At 42.7% G+C, this 16,824-nt stretch overlaps 1 pseudogene; it reads right to left on the reverse strand.

Annotated features, from left to right (window-relative positions):
• Positions 1 to 3,144: 3,144 nt before the first annotated feature.
• On the reverse strand, positions 3,145 to 3,848 carry LOC103085396 (lathosterol oxidase pseudogene; annotated as a pseudogene).
• Positions 3,849 to 16,824: the final 12,976 nt, after the last annotated feature.

Genomic DNA, 16,824 nt, shown 5'->3' on the forward strand with positions numbered 1-16,824 from the left:
CAGTTTTAAGAACATTGAACCCGGAACTGGCCAAGATTGAGGGAGAGGGATTCCTCAAAATAATATGATAATAGGAATGAGGGAGTGACTTGGGTGGGATTCAGTGTAAGTGTCTGATAAGTAATCAGATCAATAAGTAATCCAGTGTTCTTCCCATACCATGGGCTGTGGCACAGCAGTGAATTGTGAAATCGATTTGGTGGCTGCAACTGGCGTTTTAAAAATAAAATGGAATAGCATCAAACATCAGAGGCATTGTCCATAGGAAGAGAGGTTGTGAAACTTTCAGTTATACAGTATACGTGTGTGTTGAGTGTGACCTGAGTCCTTATGTAAAATATATTTCATAATGTGTTATCATCAAAGAAGTTAGAGAAACATTAGATGAGCTTTTGTGATCAGGTGGAGTCCTCAGTTTGAATCCCAGCCTTGTTTTACCTTTCCAGGGTCACTTTGGGCAGCTTATTTAATTTCTCCAAGCTGTCTCCTCTCCTGAAACGTTAAGAGCATCTCTCAGATCAGTTGCAGGCAAAGAATGAGTCAATGCCTGGCGAGTGTCTAGAACAAGGCCCTCTCCCTTTCCACGGTGGCTTGGTCATGTTCAGAGGATGCTCACCTAGCTACGGCAGCCCCCCGCCCCTCACTTCCTCACACCTGTATCCTTTCTAGACAGTGAGCACCCAGGGCCCCTTGCACCACGAAGCAACCTCTTTTTGTGCCCCACGTCACAACTCCTTGCCCGGCCCCCCAGCTTTGGGCGGTGGTGGTGGAGAGCTTTTTGCCCACTGCCAGTGTCAGGGCTTTCTCTGAAGCTGAGGAAGCCTGCTCAGCCCACGTGTAGGTATAGCCTGGAGCTGGGGGCCCTTAGTGTCGCTGGAGAAACCCTCAACCAAGAGGAGAGTGGCTGACAGATAAATGCCTCAGTCTCCAGTCCTTCAGACTCACATCCTATACCGTCCCTGCGGGGACTGGGCTCCGTTTCACAAGGCAGTAACCAGCTCCATAATGTACCCTTAACTGACTTTCTCCCTGCTGGTCCCGCTTTCCTATGTCCCTCATCCTGCTTCCTGGGATCTTTTCCCAAGAAATTACCTGCTCCCAAGTGCATCTTTCAGGCTTTACTTCCAGGGAACCATTTGAAGTCAGGCCAGCACCTAAATAGGCTCAGGTAACTTTTCTCAACAGCTCCCAGTTAAGGAAATTCCATCCAACCTGCCTGCTGGCTCTCACTTCCCTGGACTGATGAAAACTCAAAAGCGGGGGACAAGGAAAACCCAGAGAATCCACACTATATGTTGATTTTTGGCAGCCTACTCAGTTTGAGTTTGAGCTCGGGCCAGGTTGGTTCATGCCTCACATTCTTTTGTGTTCCGGAGGATTCACAGCGAGAAGTATTAATTAATTGCATCATAACAAATACATGAAGATAATGGCAGTTGTCATTTAGTGAGCAACTTGTTCTATTAATCTTAAATGTTCTATTTCAACTTCTGTTAATATTAATTTTATTAGAAATTTACATGTAATATTTAAATTTTAATTTCTTTTTTAACAGCTTTTTTAAGATGTAATTCACATACCATACAATTCACCCATTTGAAGTGTACAATTCAATGGTTTGTAGTAAATTTACAGAGTTGTTCAGCCATCACCACAATCAGTTTTAGAAGAGTTTTATCATCACACAAAATAATCCCTTATCCATTAGCAGTCCTTACTTCCTTCTCCCAAACATTGCCGCCCCCCCAACCCCTGGCAACCACTAATCTATTTTCTATCTCCATGGATTTGCCTGTTCTGGACAATTCATAGAAACAAAATCATTTGTGGTCTTTTGTGTTTGGCTTCTTTTACTCTGTGTAATATTATCAAGGTTCATTGAAGTTGCAGCATGTATCAGTATTTGATTTCTTTTTATTACCAAATAACATTTTATTGTATGGATGTACCATGTATCTATTACTTTTTTTTTTAATAGTCATAATCAACTTTTATTGATTTTACATAAACAGCTTAGAGAATGCCTTTGGAAACCATGTTTTCCCAACATATTTATGTTACAACACATGACATTTCTTTATGAAAGTATTTGTTAAATCTTTTTGCAGAGGGAGTGGGGAAAAATGAAGAAAGAGGAGGGGAAATAAGATTTCAAAACTAATCTTCAGTGATAGGCCTAAATATTTGGCAATTATTTCCTTTTATAGAAAATCACAGGATTGTAACTTTGAAACATACCAAAAGTGCAGTGCATCAATTGAATTAAAAAACCAGTGGTGTCTAATATATTATTTGGGCATCAAATTGAAGCATACCAAAAGTGCAGTGCATCAATTGAATTAAAAAACCAGTGGTGTCTAATATATTATTTGGGCATCAAATTTCCCTTTCTAAATATAATCAGGGTCATATAATTTTGCACTTATTAAATAATGGTTGAAAACAATAACCATCAAAATCTTTAAATAATCCCAGATCTGGATTAAATCATGGTAGTATTAATATTTTCTAAACTTCCAATTTATTTGTTCATCAGTAAAATGTAACAGTTGACAATGTCTCCAGAGAATAAGTTTTCTATGTGTAGGAAGGCAATAATCTTATAACACCTGCTATTAATCAGGTCACTGAGCTACTAATACATTATATCACGATTTATTTTCACACTGATTTTTCCACTTCAACGAAGTACAAGTAGTTGTTATCATACCAATTCTGAGCACTTAATCATTCCTGAAACAAGGAACCATCTTCATATTAGTACTTCTTTGTTATGGTGTTTAGTCTTGATATCATTAAGCACAATGAATTTTACTTAATGAATATGGATGAATTAAGGCAAAAGGACATAACCTAGTCCCCTCAATAATTTATCCTCTACCTTTTAAAAAACTGTTGTTGAGGCTATACAAATTACAGATCTACTGGCTGGAAAGACACAGCTTCTCCCTTAGACCAACATTCAGTATTTTGAGCACGAGGTTAAAGTCGTGGTGTTCACGGCATGTTCCCTTGTTCTACCATTATGGTCGTTCCTCACCTGTACCCACAATACTGATTTTCAAATGATACTGTTCACTTGCTATGCGTCCTGGCTGTAGATTATTTTCCTTGATTAAAAATATTTAATAATTGGGCAATAATCTACTCAGTCTTTGTAAACTCTCCATTGAATAATTTTTCATTTTTACAACCACTTACTGCATGGCTGTTGTGCTTTTTTTCTGTCATCTTCGTCACATGATTAGTGGTCTGTTCCCTTCAAAGGAGGAGGGATTTTTGAATGAGCCTCCAATTCTATCCCACAATGTGAAATACTGTCCATAGTTATAGTCAAAGAGCATGTGGTGGTCTGTGTGATGAGCTGAGCCATTAATAAATGGCCTGAAGATATGGGGAACACGAAAATCACCATCATGAATAGAAATTGTCCAGATATCGACCAAGACGTACAAACCTAAATGAACTACCTTGTGTAATGGGAAGATAAATGGGTATATGTGGCAAGGTAGACCCTGAAGGAAGCCATCCAGAGGATGAAAAGCACGACTTGCAAATGGAGTTGGAATCTCCCAGATATGATGAGGTTTGTGTAAGCGCTTATATACAAGTCTATGATGAAGACCTCTGTGAATCCAGTAGATCAGCATGTCAGTGAAAAAGAGAAAGGACAGTACACTAGCAATGAATCGAAACCAGCCGTATGGAAACTCCTCTATGCTGTCATGTAGTTTGCTGTAACCACTCACCTCTAGCAGGAACACTGAGACTGTGGGGATGCTTATCCATGGCATTGACTGGACAGAATGCATAATCTCTCGATAGACTTGGTTCTTTAAAAATTGTGGGTGTTGGGCTTCCCTGGTGGCGCAGTGGTTGAGAGTCGGCCTGCTGATGCAGGGGACACGGGTTCGTGCCCCGGTCCGGGAAGAGCCCACATGCCGCAGAGCGGCTGGGCCCGTCAGCCATGGCCGCTGAGCCTGCGCGTCTGGAGCCTGTGCTCCACATCGGGAGAGGCCACAACAGTGAGAGGCCCGCGTACCGCAAAAAAAAAAAAAAAAAAAAAAAAAAAAAGATGTTGTGAAAATATTTGTTGAATCAATGAATGAATGAATGATGTGGGGAATGGGGAAAGTCTATATTGTCTGGCTTGTCATATTCACTGTCTGCTTCCTGGGCTCAACCCCGGTGGGGATTTCCCAGCCTCTGAGAAGCCAGTTTCCTCCTCCCCTGCATCTTCCCACCCCCAGATCTTTAGATGTCTCATCAGCTCCTTTGAATCTGCATGCCCCACACGAGGAGGTCAGCCACAAAGCGCCTAGAGTTCCGGAAAAGGCAAACTTTAAAAAAACTTTTTTTTTTTCTTCCTGTCTGCATAAAATGCAGAGGCCTGCCGGAACAGCAGTGCGATGGGTAACAAGTGTGCAGCACTGATGGCAGTCCTGTCCGCGGTAGGTGCTCAGATGCCTGCTGAGAGGAGCCACTAGGAAAGCTGAGATTCAGAGGTGTTACCTCAGCTCACAGCTCCATCCTGGGAGCGAGGTACCGTTCAAATGTCACGTTTCGGAATCTGAACACACTCCACTCCACCTTCTTTTAGGTTTTAAAAGCTCATCAAGGAAGGGAGAAATAGAATCTGGAGGAATTGGTTTATGCATAGATGTTGTGGATCCCTGCCCACCCATCTGTCTCTACAGGGCAAACCCTGAGGGTTGTTTATAACGTGCAAGGGGGTCCAGTAGAGGTGTTGACACAACACATAGAGGGCGAGGGCTTTGTCATTTTCTTCTACACTTGACACGGTTGCTTAAATGTGCTAAGGCAGGCAACAGCATAACTTAAGATGTTGGGTTTGTTTGGGGCCTGAGCAGCAAGTGGTCTAATAAATTGGGACTGGTTTGTTCTAACTCTCTACTCACCTCCAACTTGCTGTGTGACCTTGAATGACATTCCCAGCCTCTCTGAGTCTTAGGCTGATCCTCTGCAAAGATCATCCACTGGCAAATTACAATATCAAGTGGTTTTCAAAGGCCAGGCTACTGCTCAGTGCCTTTACAAGGAGATGCCTGAGATGTAAAAGCCTTTGTGTACAATTTGCCTGAGACCTAAAGCAGAAGTGAGAAACAGCTGAATATCTGGTGTGTCAAGTTCTCAGTAGAGATGTGAACATCTTTTGCAAAGCTTCAGGCACCGATGGCTTCCTGTCAGTATTTTACATCTGAATGCCCAGCTCAGTTGGACTTGTCAGTTTCCATTTCTCCCTTGTCAGTGGCAGGATCGGAGGACTCATGTGAGGAAGCCAGACTCCATCCTTGACCTTCTCTACACACGTCTAATCACCAGTTTTGAGCAATTCCCTGTCCTAAATTGCCTCCAAGCCACCCACTTGTCTCCATTCCCCTGGACACCACCCTGACCCAACTCCCCACCCCATCCAGTGCCCTCCTGCAATAGCCCCCTGTCCTGTGTCCTCCCTGGTTTGCAGAGCAGCTAGAGTGATGGTTGGAGCTGGACTAGGGTCACCGCCCCCCTCTACTGCTCCAGCTGCTTAGGCTCTTCAAAGCCTCTCCACCGCTCTCCTATAAAGTCCCAATTCTTCCTATAACTCTCACGGCCTTCTGTGTTCATCTCTGCAGCCCTTCTGCCCCCTGCACTTTATAACCCTGGCCACGTGGAATCACTTGCCCCCTTTCCCACATCTATCCCTCACATGTGCTGTGCTTCTGTTTGGAACCAGCATCTTTCGCATCTTCACTTGGGGAACTCCCACTTGATCCTTAGGCCTCTCGATTTGGGAGGCACTTTCTCCCCGCAGTTTCCCTGATCTACTCTCTCTGGCTTAGGCTGAGATTCTTCCTCCTGTGCTAACTGATTAACTGGAGGCATCTGCCTGGCATGCTAGTCTGAGAAGGTTTTGGAGACCAAAGTGAGTGAGAAAGAGAGCTGTGAATGGTTGAAGGCATTTGCAATGGAAGGAGGGGTGTGTGTGTGCAGTTAAGCCTTCACCATCTGATATGACCCTTCCCCTTGCCTATGTCTAGCTCCCTCCGCCCCCACCCGATGAAATCCTCTGACTGCTTCTGCTGACACTGATCTCACCTTCTCCAAATGCCTTTGTGTAGAATCAAAGCCACAGAGCTAGCCCTGAATTCTTCCATAATTGCGTTAGGCATCATTTCTGTCTCCTGAGGCTGGATGCTCCTAGGAAATAAGAAAATTCTAATGGAGTCTTCTCTGTTCCCCATCCAGCAGGGCTGGAAAATAGTAGCTGACAGCTGGATGGCTGCCTGCATCCCTTGCCTCTGGCTCCCCAGTACCCTGTCGATGGTCACGTGTCCTCTTCCCCACAGGCTCTAAGACCCCGAGCTCCCAGTGCTCTGATCTCATCTCCTGCTGTAGCCTGTCTGTGTCATGCTTGAGCTTCTCATGGTTCCCCCACTTCCCACTGTTCAAGTTCATTTCAAATGCACCTCCTGGAAGACGCTTTCCTGACTATCCTGCTCCTTTATGACTCTCTAGAAAGTTACCCTGCTTTACATTCTTTAGACCATGTGTCTTCTTTTGCTCTGTTTCCTTTTTTCTTATCGTCTGGCTCCCCCACCCCCATGCCCCCCAAATATAAACTCCCACATTTTGTCTGTCTTGTTCTCACTGTATCCCCAGACCAGGCACTGTGGCTGAATGGATGGATGAGTGAGTGAATGAATGAATGAACAAATGAGCGAACGCCTGAGGAATGGGCTGTCTGTCATTGAGACTGATCCAGTAGGGGGGCATCTTTTACCAGACTGTTAATTTCCCAGGCCTTTGGAATTACAGCATCTGGCTCTGCACATTCAGGAGAATTGTAGATGGCCTCTTGCTTTCTGGGAGAAAGCAGTGAAAAGAAAGAAAAGAGAAAGAGAGAGAAGGAGAGAGAGAGAGAGAGAGAAGGAAATAGTTGCTGGATTTGAATGTGCACTGGGCCACCTGAAGGGCAAAGGAGACTTCAGCCACTGTTCTGCTCCCCAGCTTCTCCCACTCCTGGAAAGAAAGGAGGCTGGGAAAGTGTCCCTTCCGGTGACCATATCTGCTGAAAAACAATAAGCCACGTTTCACAGCTGATGCACCAGAAAGGAACAAATACCCTTCTGAAGGGCTCTGAGCCTTGGACTTGAGAATCCCCTGAAGATGTGAAGGGAGTTTAATATTCCCCAGCTGAAAGTGCTTTTGGAGAAAGGAAACAGGGAGGGAGGGAAGCATTTTACTGTATCCTTTTTGGTCTTAACAAACCAGGCCTGTTCCTCCGGAGAATGCTTTGCTTTTTTTTCTGCAGTTTATTCTCAAAGCCTGTTCAGTGATGCTCAAAGGCTGTCTTTCCTCCAGGACCAGGCAGAGAACTTCTTAACGTGAGATAGCTGTTTGTTTCTAACATTTTTTACCGTGATAAGTTTGGAAAATACCAAAAAGCAGAATTTTAAGGAAATTAAAACAATCTATATTCCCAGCACTCAGAGGCAAATCTCCAGGCTTTTGCTTCTCTCATATATGCTTATGAAATTTGGGAACATGTCATATATACTGCTTTCTCATCTGACAATATGTCATAAACCATCATGAACATTCTTACTTAAGAGAAATTGTTTTTGCTTTCTTATTACAAAATAATACACTTTTGCTGTAGAGAACTAAAAAAATGAAATGAACAAAAAACCCCAGATAGCACAGAGACATTTTAAAAATCTGTAATTTCACAATTCAGAGGTAATCACTATACAATATGTACCTAACTATTCTTTAAAGGCATATTCCTAATATATATAAAATATAATTGTATCTAAAAGCTATTCTTAAAAGGATAAAAATTGAGCCATATTATACGTTCAGTGAGGCCAGGGAAACAGTCTCTCATAATATGACCATTTAAAATCAGGTACATTTCATATACAACATGGTTATTATGTGATGGAATATGGCAGTAGCTCCAGTGAAACTTATTTAAATCACCTTCTCCCTTGCTTTTCTCTACTATGGAGCCTAAAAAGTGAAAAATACTCAGCTTCCCTTGTTGCTGAGGGTGGTCATGTTATTTGTTCTGATCAATAGGACAAAGGCAGTTACCTGAGAAAGACTTCTCTTCCCAAATAAAAAGACAATAACTTAAAAAGAGAAGACTTTTTTGCCATTTACACTACCATTTCTTTTTTCTTTTTTTCTTTACACTACCATTTCTTTTTCCTTCTTGGAATGTGGACGTGCTGCCTAGAATGCAGCAGCCATTTTGAAAATACGAGGACAAAATCCACAAGCAAAGGACAGTATAGCAGGAAAATAGTAGAAACTGTTGATGATTTTCATGATAACTTCTCTAGCTCTGAACTGGAGTGAGAAAAACATGCTCCATACTTGTTTAAACCACTATTTGTGAGTTTTACTGTTACTATCTGTGATTGCTCTCCTAACTGATTTGAGATGTGTATAAAATCCAGCATTTACAAGTCTGCCCTTTATCTCTCCATGCTCCATGCAAAATTACCAACTCTCATATTCGAACTTGGTGGGGCCATGTTCACAATAATATGCTTAATCCAGGAAGGTACCTATTTCAGATGTTCATTTCGGTGGGAGTTCATAACATCTGGCTATCTTCACTCAATTATTTTTATGTAGCTTTGTAATTTTTCTGTCTTCAAACCCCCTTCAGTGACCAACTTACCATCCGAAGTCACGAGCTGAGCTGTATATTTCTGTGTACCAACCCATAGCACAGTGCTTTGTGAAAGGTAGTTACTCAATACATGAGTGGTTTGATTGTCTGATTTTAATTCTCCGATTTCTTGGTTACAGAATGTGTAACAATTGCTGAGACTATTGATTTAGACATCTTTACAGAATGCACGAACACAAAACGATGTTTTTTTTTTTTCTAAATGCTAAGCAGAGTGGTCAAAATGACCCTACTGTACTCTTTTGTTTAAGGAATATTTCCAGCTGCCCATCATCCATCATTTAATTATTATTACCAGCAATATATCTCAGTCCAGTGGTAAGATTAACCTTTTGAAAGAAAGGTTTTGGTTGAAAAGATCTGGAAATGATTAGTGAGGCAGCTATGGCACTGCTCATGTCTTCTCCTGATAACAAATGGGAGGTGGTCAATTAGTTGAGCTATGCATTGAGGGTCTGGTGTTCTTGCCTGTCTGAGCAGGCGGTGGGTCAGCAGGGCAGGGAGCCTCACGGCAAGGCAGACAAAGAGGGAAGAGGGTAGTGTGGTTGCCCAATAAGTCTTCAGAATAAATTGATCCGAACTGTTTGTGGTTCCAAAAGTCACCCTGTAGCTGTCCTTGGTGTGTCATTGGGCAATGGTTGGGGGTGGGGGTGGGAACCTTGACCTCTGCCTGTCCGCTTGCAGCAGAGGATGAGAGCCAACTGTTCGATGAGTATCTTCAGTTCATGTCTTGTTTGCCTGTGGCTCAATCCATCTTCTTCAGCCATGGGGACCAGCACAGCAAGGAAGAAATCACTTGAGAGGTTAGTCTTGTTGGCTTCTCCCTGGTGGGAGGCCAGAGAGCTAAAAGCCAAGGCCACTTGGTGACCGTAGGAGCCGAAGGGGCTTTGGCCTCACCGCCCATTAGGTGAATCAACTGAGCAAGAGAAGAACAAGGACAGCCAATGGCTGGGATCCAGGGAGGCGAGGTGCCAGGGGGAGGGTGAAGTAGGACAGAGGCCTCAGGGCTTGGTCGGAAAGCACAGAACAGAGAAACAAATTCTGTTATGCTCCTTCATCCCGCGAACTAATTGTCCTTAAGAAGTTAAAGTTCACGTCTGTCGGACTCTCCTTTATGTAGAGACCACATTTACGGAAACACCCTAAGTCATTTTCTTATAGCGGCATCAGGAGAGGGTCCACAAGAAGTAAAGGAGGAAGGTGCTGGCTGGGTTAGAAAGGATGGTGGATGTCTGCACGTAAAGGGATTTGGAGGTCATTTAGGCTACCAACTGCCTTTTATGGAAACGCTCAAGGGAAGGACAGTGGCGTGCCCAAGGTCCTGCGGGTTCAGGGTGCAACCTGGCTTTTTTATGCCGGGCCTGGTAATCCTTTTCCACATATCTTCCAAGCCTCCTTTTATATTTCCAGTGGGAAACGGCTCCCCACTCCCCTTCAGCCTCTGGGTTCTAATTCCTGTGCTCTGCAAATCCCTTTTCCTTCCCCTCCCATCCTCTGCCCATTGATGACCTTCCTTAATAAGGGAAAAAGAAATAAGTATAGAGCCCAGAGGTGGCTTGGGGATGCTTGGGGATTGGGTGAGTGGTTACACAAGCAGGGCATTTACAGGGAAATGGACATTATCCAAGATTCAGTTTGCTGACCATGACACCCCAGAAAGGAGTGTCTCCATCTTGGGCCTAGGAATTTATTTCAACATAAGGAAGATCTTATTAGCCTCATTTAAAGAATAAAGAAAATGAGGCACCATGAAGGAAAGTGCTTTACTCAAGGTCACAATGGTCATATGTAACGGAATAGGGGGCCCTGATTGACTCTCCTGCGGCTTGTGGCTTCAGCATAGAAGAGAACAGCTTAGTGCGGTGCAGAATTTATTTAATTTATTTACATTGTTTCCAATGTAAACTGGGAGGTCAGTAGCATCTTTTTCATGTGTAAGGAAGTATGGAAGTCCCTGGGTGTTAGTGGAGCTCAGGCACTTTAATTGTTGGGGTCCTCGGAGAAACAGGTGTTAAAGGAGTAGACGTGGACGAGATTTATCGGGGGTAATGCTTCCGAAGGATAAAGGGGAAGTGAGCAGAAGTATAGGCAGGCCTTGGACCAGGATGCAGGTCCGAATCCTGTGAAAGGAGAGAGGGAAGGGAGCATTGGGTAGGAAGAGCCTCAGACCGCAGTGCAGCTCTGGAACGTCTCTGCTGGACTGATGGAGGACTGCCCCAGGGGGCAGGAAAGGACTGGCTCTAGGGCCCCCGTTGTGCCCAGCCACTAGCCAGCAGCAGCCTGGGGGAAGTGTGGCCTTGGTGGGAATGTGCGGTGGTCCAAAGGGGCGCACCTAGAGGCTGTCAGTCAACCATGCTCCTGCAGCAGGTTCTCTTGAAGGTGAAGCTGAGCTGTGCACCTCTGTGGCTGCCACGACGTGCAATGTGTGCCTGCACACCTTGTGTCAGGTTCCATGCTCGGCCTGGAGGCTACAGAGATCTGAGGAACATTGTTCCCATCCCCCAGGGAGCTCATGGTCTAGCTGGAAAGACCAAACATGCACACCTGAGTGAGGGAATGTGTGTTAAATAATGGCAAAGGTAATAATAACAGGTGAGTGATGGAGCAGTTTGAAATTGTGGGGAGCAATGTGTGCTGGTGGTTCAAAGAGGGATCCCTGGAGGAAAGCTTGGGATATTCCCATTAGGCAATAGGATAGGCATGTGTGCCAGGTGTTCTGCATCGTTTCAGCCTTCCCCATGCCCACGTGATGCCTCCATCCATTTGACATTCACCAAGTACCTACCAACCCTGAGGCTTCATGTCAGGAACAGTAATCATGTGGGTCATCAACAAGCTTAGAATATTGAAGGGCCTTGTAGTCTGATGAGTCACGTCAAAAAACAAACCTGTAGAAGTATGTGTGACTTCGTGTGGGGCTCCTAACAACGGAAGTCCTGCCTATATCCACGGTGAGGCACAACAATGGCAAAACCATTCACTTCATTACCATATATATCTGTTAAGCTCTGTAAAGCACGATGTGGTAGTAGGAAGTCTTTTCTTTCCATTCATCATAAAAAAAAATAGAAAAAAACATATACATAGAAAAAACATGAAAAAATAGAATAACAAATCATATAATAGACCATGAACACACATCCACCAGCTTCAACAATTATCGCCTCACGGCAAATATTGTTTCACCTTTAGCCTCATCTAGCTCCACCATCTTGTATTATTTTGGAGCAAATCCCCAACATCATATAATTTCACTGGTGAATATTTTAGTGTATATCTCTGAAGAATAAGGATGCTGTTCTTTTAAAACATATCCACAATACTAGTATCATGCATTTAAATTTCCTGAACCTCAATTTTCTTATCTGTCAAATGGGCATAATGATATCTATCCTGCAGGGCTGTTAGAGTTTTATATAGAGTGCTTAGTCTAGTAGCTAACCACAGTCATGTTCATATTATAATGTGTGTGATCTTTGCTAGGCAATGTGGAGGAAAATAAAAGAACCCCAAAGCATGATTTCTGACCCCAGACTTTCCAGTCGAATTAGAAAAACTAAGAAACATATTAGTTGTGTGTGTTAGTTCTGCTTTCATAGGACACTGCACAGGAGATGATATTTAGTGAATTTGGTTTTCTGCCATGAAATGCAGTGACATTTTCATATGTTCAGGATCTATATCAAGGGAGAAATGCTTACTTAAATAATTAGTCTCGGTAACAAAGGACCAAACAGAATCCCAATTCTTGAATTGCCCAATTATTCTTCTTTTGAATAGAATTAAATTACATTACCTGAATTTTTTAACACTTAACACATATATTCTTTCTTTCTTACACAATCTACACGTAACATCACACAAACATATAAAATCTGTCTTGCACACACACAGGTCTTGTATCTTTTTTTATACACTTTTGACTTGGTGGTGTGGTAGCTTTTATAATTTCCAATTACTGACCTTTTGAGTTGAATTTTGTCAGTCTTATCAGTTCATATTATTACTAATGGTCTTTATGTCTCAAGGTCTGTATTAATTCACTCAGAGTACTGGCCATTCATATAAAATTCCCTGGACAATTATTCAGCAGCAGGAAGTGTTTTTTATTCTGGTAGCAAACACTATTTCATGCTAATCCCCTTGTGTCTCAGGGTTTGTACAAGTACAAAGAAGAAAAGGCACTGAATTCAATAGCTTGGCCTTTCCTTTTATTTTCTGTCAGCAATTTTCAGTTGGTGTTTTCCTTGTAAGCCATTTGGAAAATGAGCAATTTTTATTTTCTGAATGATACCAAGCTCCAAATAATATAAATTACAGGGGTCAGTGCTTAGGAATCGTGATGAAAACTCAACAACAAAAAAACAAACAACCTGATTTTAAAATGGGCAAAGGGCTTGAATAGACATTTCTCCCAAGAAGATGTACAAATGGCCAATAAGCACATGAATGGATGCCCAGCATCGCTAATCATTAGGACAATGCAAATCAAAACCACAATGAGATACCGTCTCTTACCCATCAGGATGGCTACTATGAAAAAAGACAAAACAAAACAGACAAACAAAAAAATCCCAGAAAATAACAAGCGTTTGGGAGAATGTAGAGAAATTGGAACCCCTGAACGCTGTTAGTGGAAATATAAAATGGTACGGAAAACAGTATGGCAGTTCCTCAAAGAATTAAACATAGAATTATGACATGATCCAGCAATTCCACTTCTGGGTATATATCCCCAAAATTTGAAATCAGGGACTCAGTGAGATATTGTACACCCATGTTCATAGCAGCATTATTCACAACAGCCAAAGTAGTCAAACTCACAGAGACAGAAAGTAGCACAATGGTTTCTAGGGCCTGGGAGGCAGGGAAATGAGGAGATGTTGTTTAATGGGTACAGAGTTTGAATTTTGCAAGATGGAAAATGTTCTGTGGAGGGATGGTGGTGATGTTTGCATAATAATGTGAATGTACTTAATGCCACTGAACTGTACACTTAAAAATGATGGTGATGATAAATGCTGGAGAGGGTGTGGAGAAAAGGGAACCCTCCTGCACTGTTGGTGGGAATGTAAATTGATACAGCAACTATGGAGAACTGTATGGAGGTTCCTTAAAAAACTAAAGATAGAACTACCATATGACCCAGCAATCCCATTACTGGGCATATACCCTGAGAAAACCATAATTCAAAAAGAGACATGTTCATTGCAACACTATTTACAATAGCCAGGACGTGGAAGCAACCTAAATGTCCATTGACAGATGAATGGATAAGGAAGATGTGGCACATATATACAATGGAATATTACTCAGCCATAAAAAGGAATGAAATTGAGTTATTTGTAGTGAGGTGGATGTCTGTCACACAGAGTGAAGTCTGTCACACAGAGTGAAGTAAGTCAGAAAGAGAAAAACAAATACCGGATGTTAACACATATATATGGAATTTAGAAAAATAGTACTGATGAACCAAGTGGCAGGGTAGGAATAAAGACGCAGATGTAGAGAATGGACTTGAGGACACAGTGGGGGGAAGGGGAGGCTGGGACAAAGAGAGAGAGTAGCACTGACATATATACACTACCAAATGTAAAATAGATAGCTAGTGGGAAGCAGCCGCATAGCACAGGGAGATCAGCTCTGTGCTTTGTGACCACCTAGAGGGGTGGGATGGGGGGTTGGGAGGGAGATGCAAGAGGGAGGGGATATGCGGATGTATGTACACATATAGCTGATTCACTTTGTTATACAGGAGAAACTAACACAATATTGTAAAGCAATTATACTTCAACAAAGATGTAAAAAAACAAAAAAAAAACCCCAAAGAAACAAATAAACAAAGAAATGATGATGATGAAGGGAAAGGGGGAGGGGCAATATAAGGGTAGGGATTAAGAGGTACAAACTATTATGTTTAAAATAAGCTATAAGGATATATTGTACAATGCAGGGAATATAGCCAATATTTTATAATAACTATAAATTGTGAATTATATATGGTATACCTATAACTTATGTAATATTGTGCATCAACTATATTTCAATAAAAAATTTTAAAATAGTAATAACGGTAAATGTTATGCTATATGTATTTTACCATAATTAAAATTTTTAAAAATCTGTAGTAAAAATGAGTCATGATGATAATACTAATATAGACTTTAATATACCAGGAGCTGGTTTTTAGTTTTGGGGGTGTTTTTTGGTTTTATTGGGTCTTAGTTGCGGCACTCGGGATCTTAGTTGTGGCATGCAGGCTCCTTAATCGCAGCATGCATGCGGGATCTAGTTCCCAGACCAGGGATGGAACCCAGGCCTCCTGCGTTGGGAGCATGGAGTCTTACTCACTGGACCACCAGGGAAGTCCCATCCAGGAGCTGTTTTTAGAACTTTACGTAAGTTAACTCATTTGATCCTCACAATGACCCTATGAGCACCATTATTATCCCCATTTTACAGATGAGAAAGCTAAGGCACAAAACGGTAGAGTGATGTGACCATGGTCACATAGCCTAAAAGTGGCAGAGCTGCAATTTGAAGACAGGCCATCTGGCTCCAGAGTCTGTGGTTTCAGGGACCTAATCCCAGTACACAGACACACTGAGGAGGCACTGAAAGTTCATATTCAAGGCAGGATTTCCTTGAATATTCAACGATCTACTGTTGAAATGAGAAGAGGCTAAGATCATAGTGCACACTCGCTTGTGTGAACAAAAAGCCTTCAGAAGGAGTTGCCTGGACCGACTACTACTAGATGGTTTGTCTTGAGAAGCGGGGAGCCAGGGCTTGAAGCTCTGTGGGCCGCAGAGTTGTCGGGCACCTCCAGTGGACACCAGGACTGAGAGGGTATATTGCCAACATTTATTGTGAGTTTGGCATGTACTGTGCTCTGTTCTAAGAGTTTACATATCTTTACACAGCCAATGCTTAGAGCAACCCTATGGAGCACTTCTGTTTTAACGACGAGGAGATAGGGGAATTCTCTGGTGGTCCAGTGGTAAGGACTCTGCACTTTCACTGCTGTGGGCCCAGGTTCGATCCCTGGTTGGGAAATTAAGATTTCGCAAGCCGCGCCATGCAGGCCAAAAATAAATAAACAGATAAAGATGAGTAGAAGGGTGGAGTGCTTAAGGGACCTGCCCAAGACCACACAGCTAATGGTGGTACAGAAATCAGGAGCGTCATATCCAAGCAAGATTGCTGGAGTTTTAATCCCTTTACGTGAAACGGAGTTGACGATTGCTGGCTCTGAAAGGTTTGTCACGATGAAAATAAATATGAGAGGACTTTGGAAAGCAGGTAGAACCATTCCAAAGTGGACCAGCATTTGCCTTTTGCTGGTTCTAGGTTTGGGCCAGAATTCTCTGATCTCCTCTTGTTGAAAATTCTATTTTTGAGAATCTTAAGCCTGAGCATCCCATTCAGGGACACTTAGGAGAGCCCCATCCCAGGACCAGGTCCTCAGAAGATGCCTGCAGTAGGGAAATAACCCTGGTCACAGGAGCCAAATTCTCTGCTCAGTAGCTGACACACAATAGGTGCCATCAATCATCTCAGGAAAGGCAGCCTCAAGGAAGTTAAAAGTAACGGCACTTGTACCCTTCTCTGAAGGCAACGGAACACACATACCTAAAAGCAAGGAAGCATACATGTGAATATATGTAAACAGATACGTATTCTCACAGATATGTAGGAGCACGAAACTAGATGCATACATGTTATATATGCACACAAATGATTTGAGGAGTGCTAGAAAAATCACTGAAGGAAGAATGGGAATAAGTGGCAGCTTGTCAGAAACAGAAAAAATGAATCTAAGAAGAAAGTGGTAACATGAAATAACAGAAAGGTCATGGGCTTTGGAGTCAGATGATCTCAGCCTCAAGTTCCTGCTCTGCCACATATTAACTGTGTGACCTCAAGCGAGCTGGTTAACCTCTCTGAGTTCTACTCTTTCATCCTGTGAAATGGGTATAAGTATTCCTACCCTACAGGTTTTTGTGAAGAGAAAACGTGACAGGGCAAGCATCTATCTGGGACCTGGTCACCTATCTGGTAGGTGCCAATAAATATTGTAGTTTTTTCCACTAAGATGAACGTACTGATAAGTGCTT

The sequence above is a fragment of the Lipotes vexillifer genome, unplaced genomic scaffold (assembly GCF_000442215.2).
Source record: "Lipotes vexillifer unplaced genomic scaffold, Lipotes_vexillifer_v1.1 scaffold240, whole genome shotgun sequence".
Lineage (NCBI taxonomy): Eukaryota > Metazoa > Chordata > Mammalia > Artiodactyla > Lipotidae > Lipotes > Lipotes vexillifer.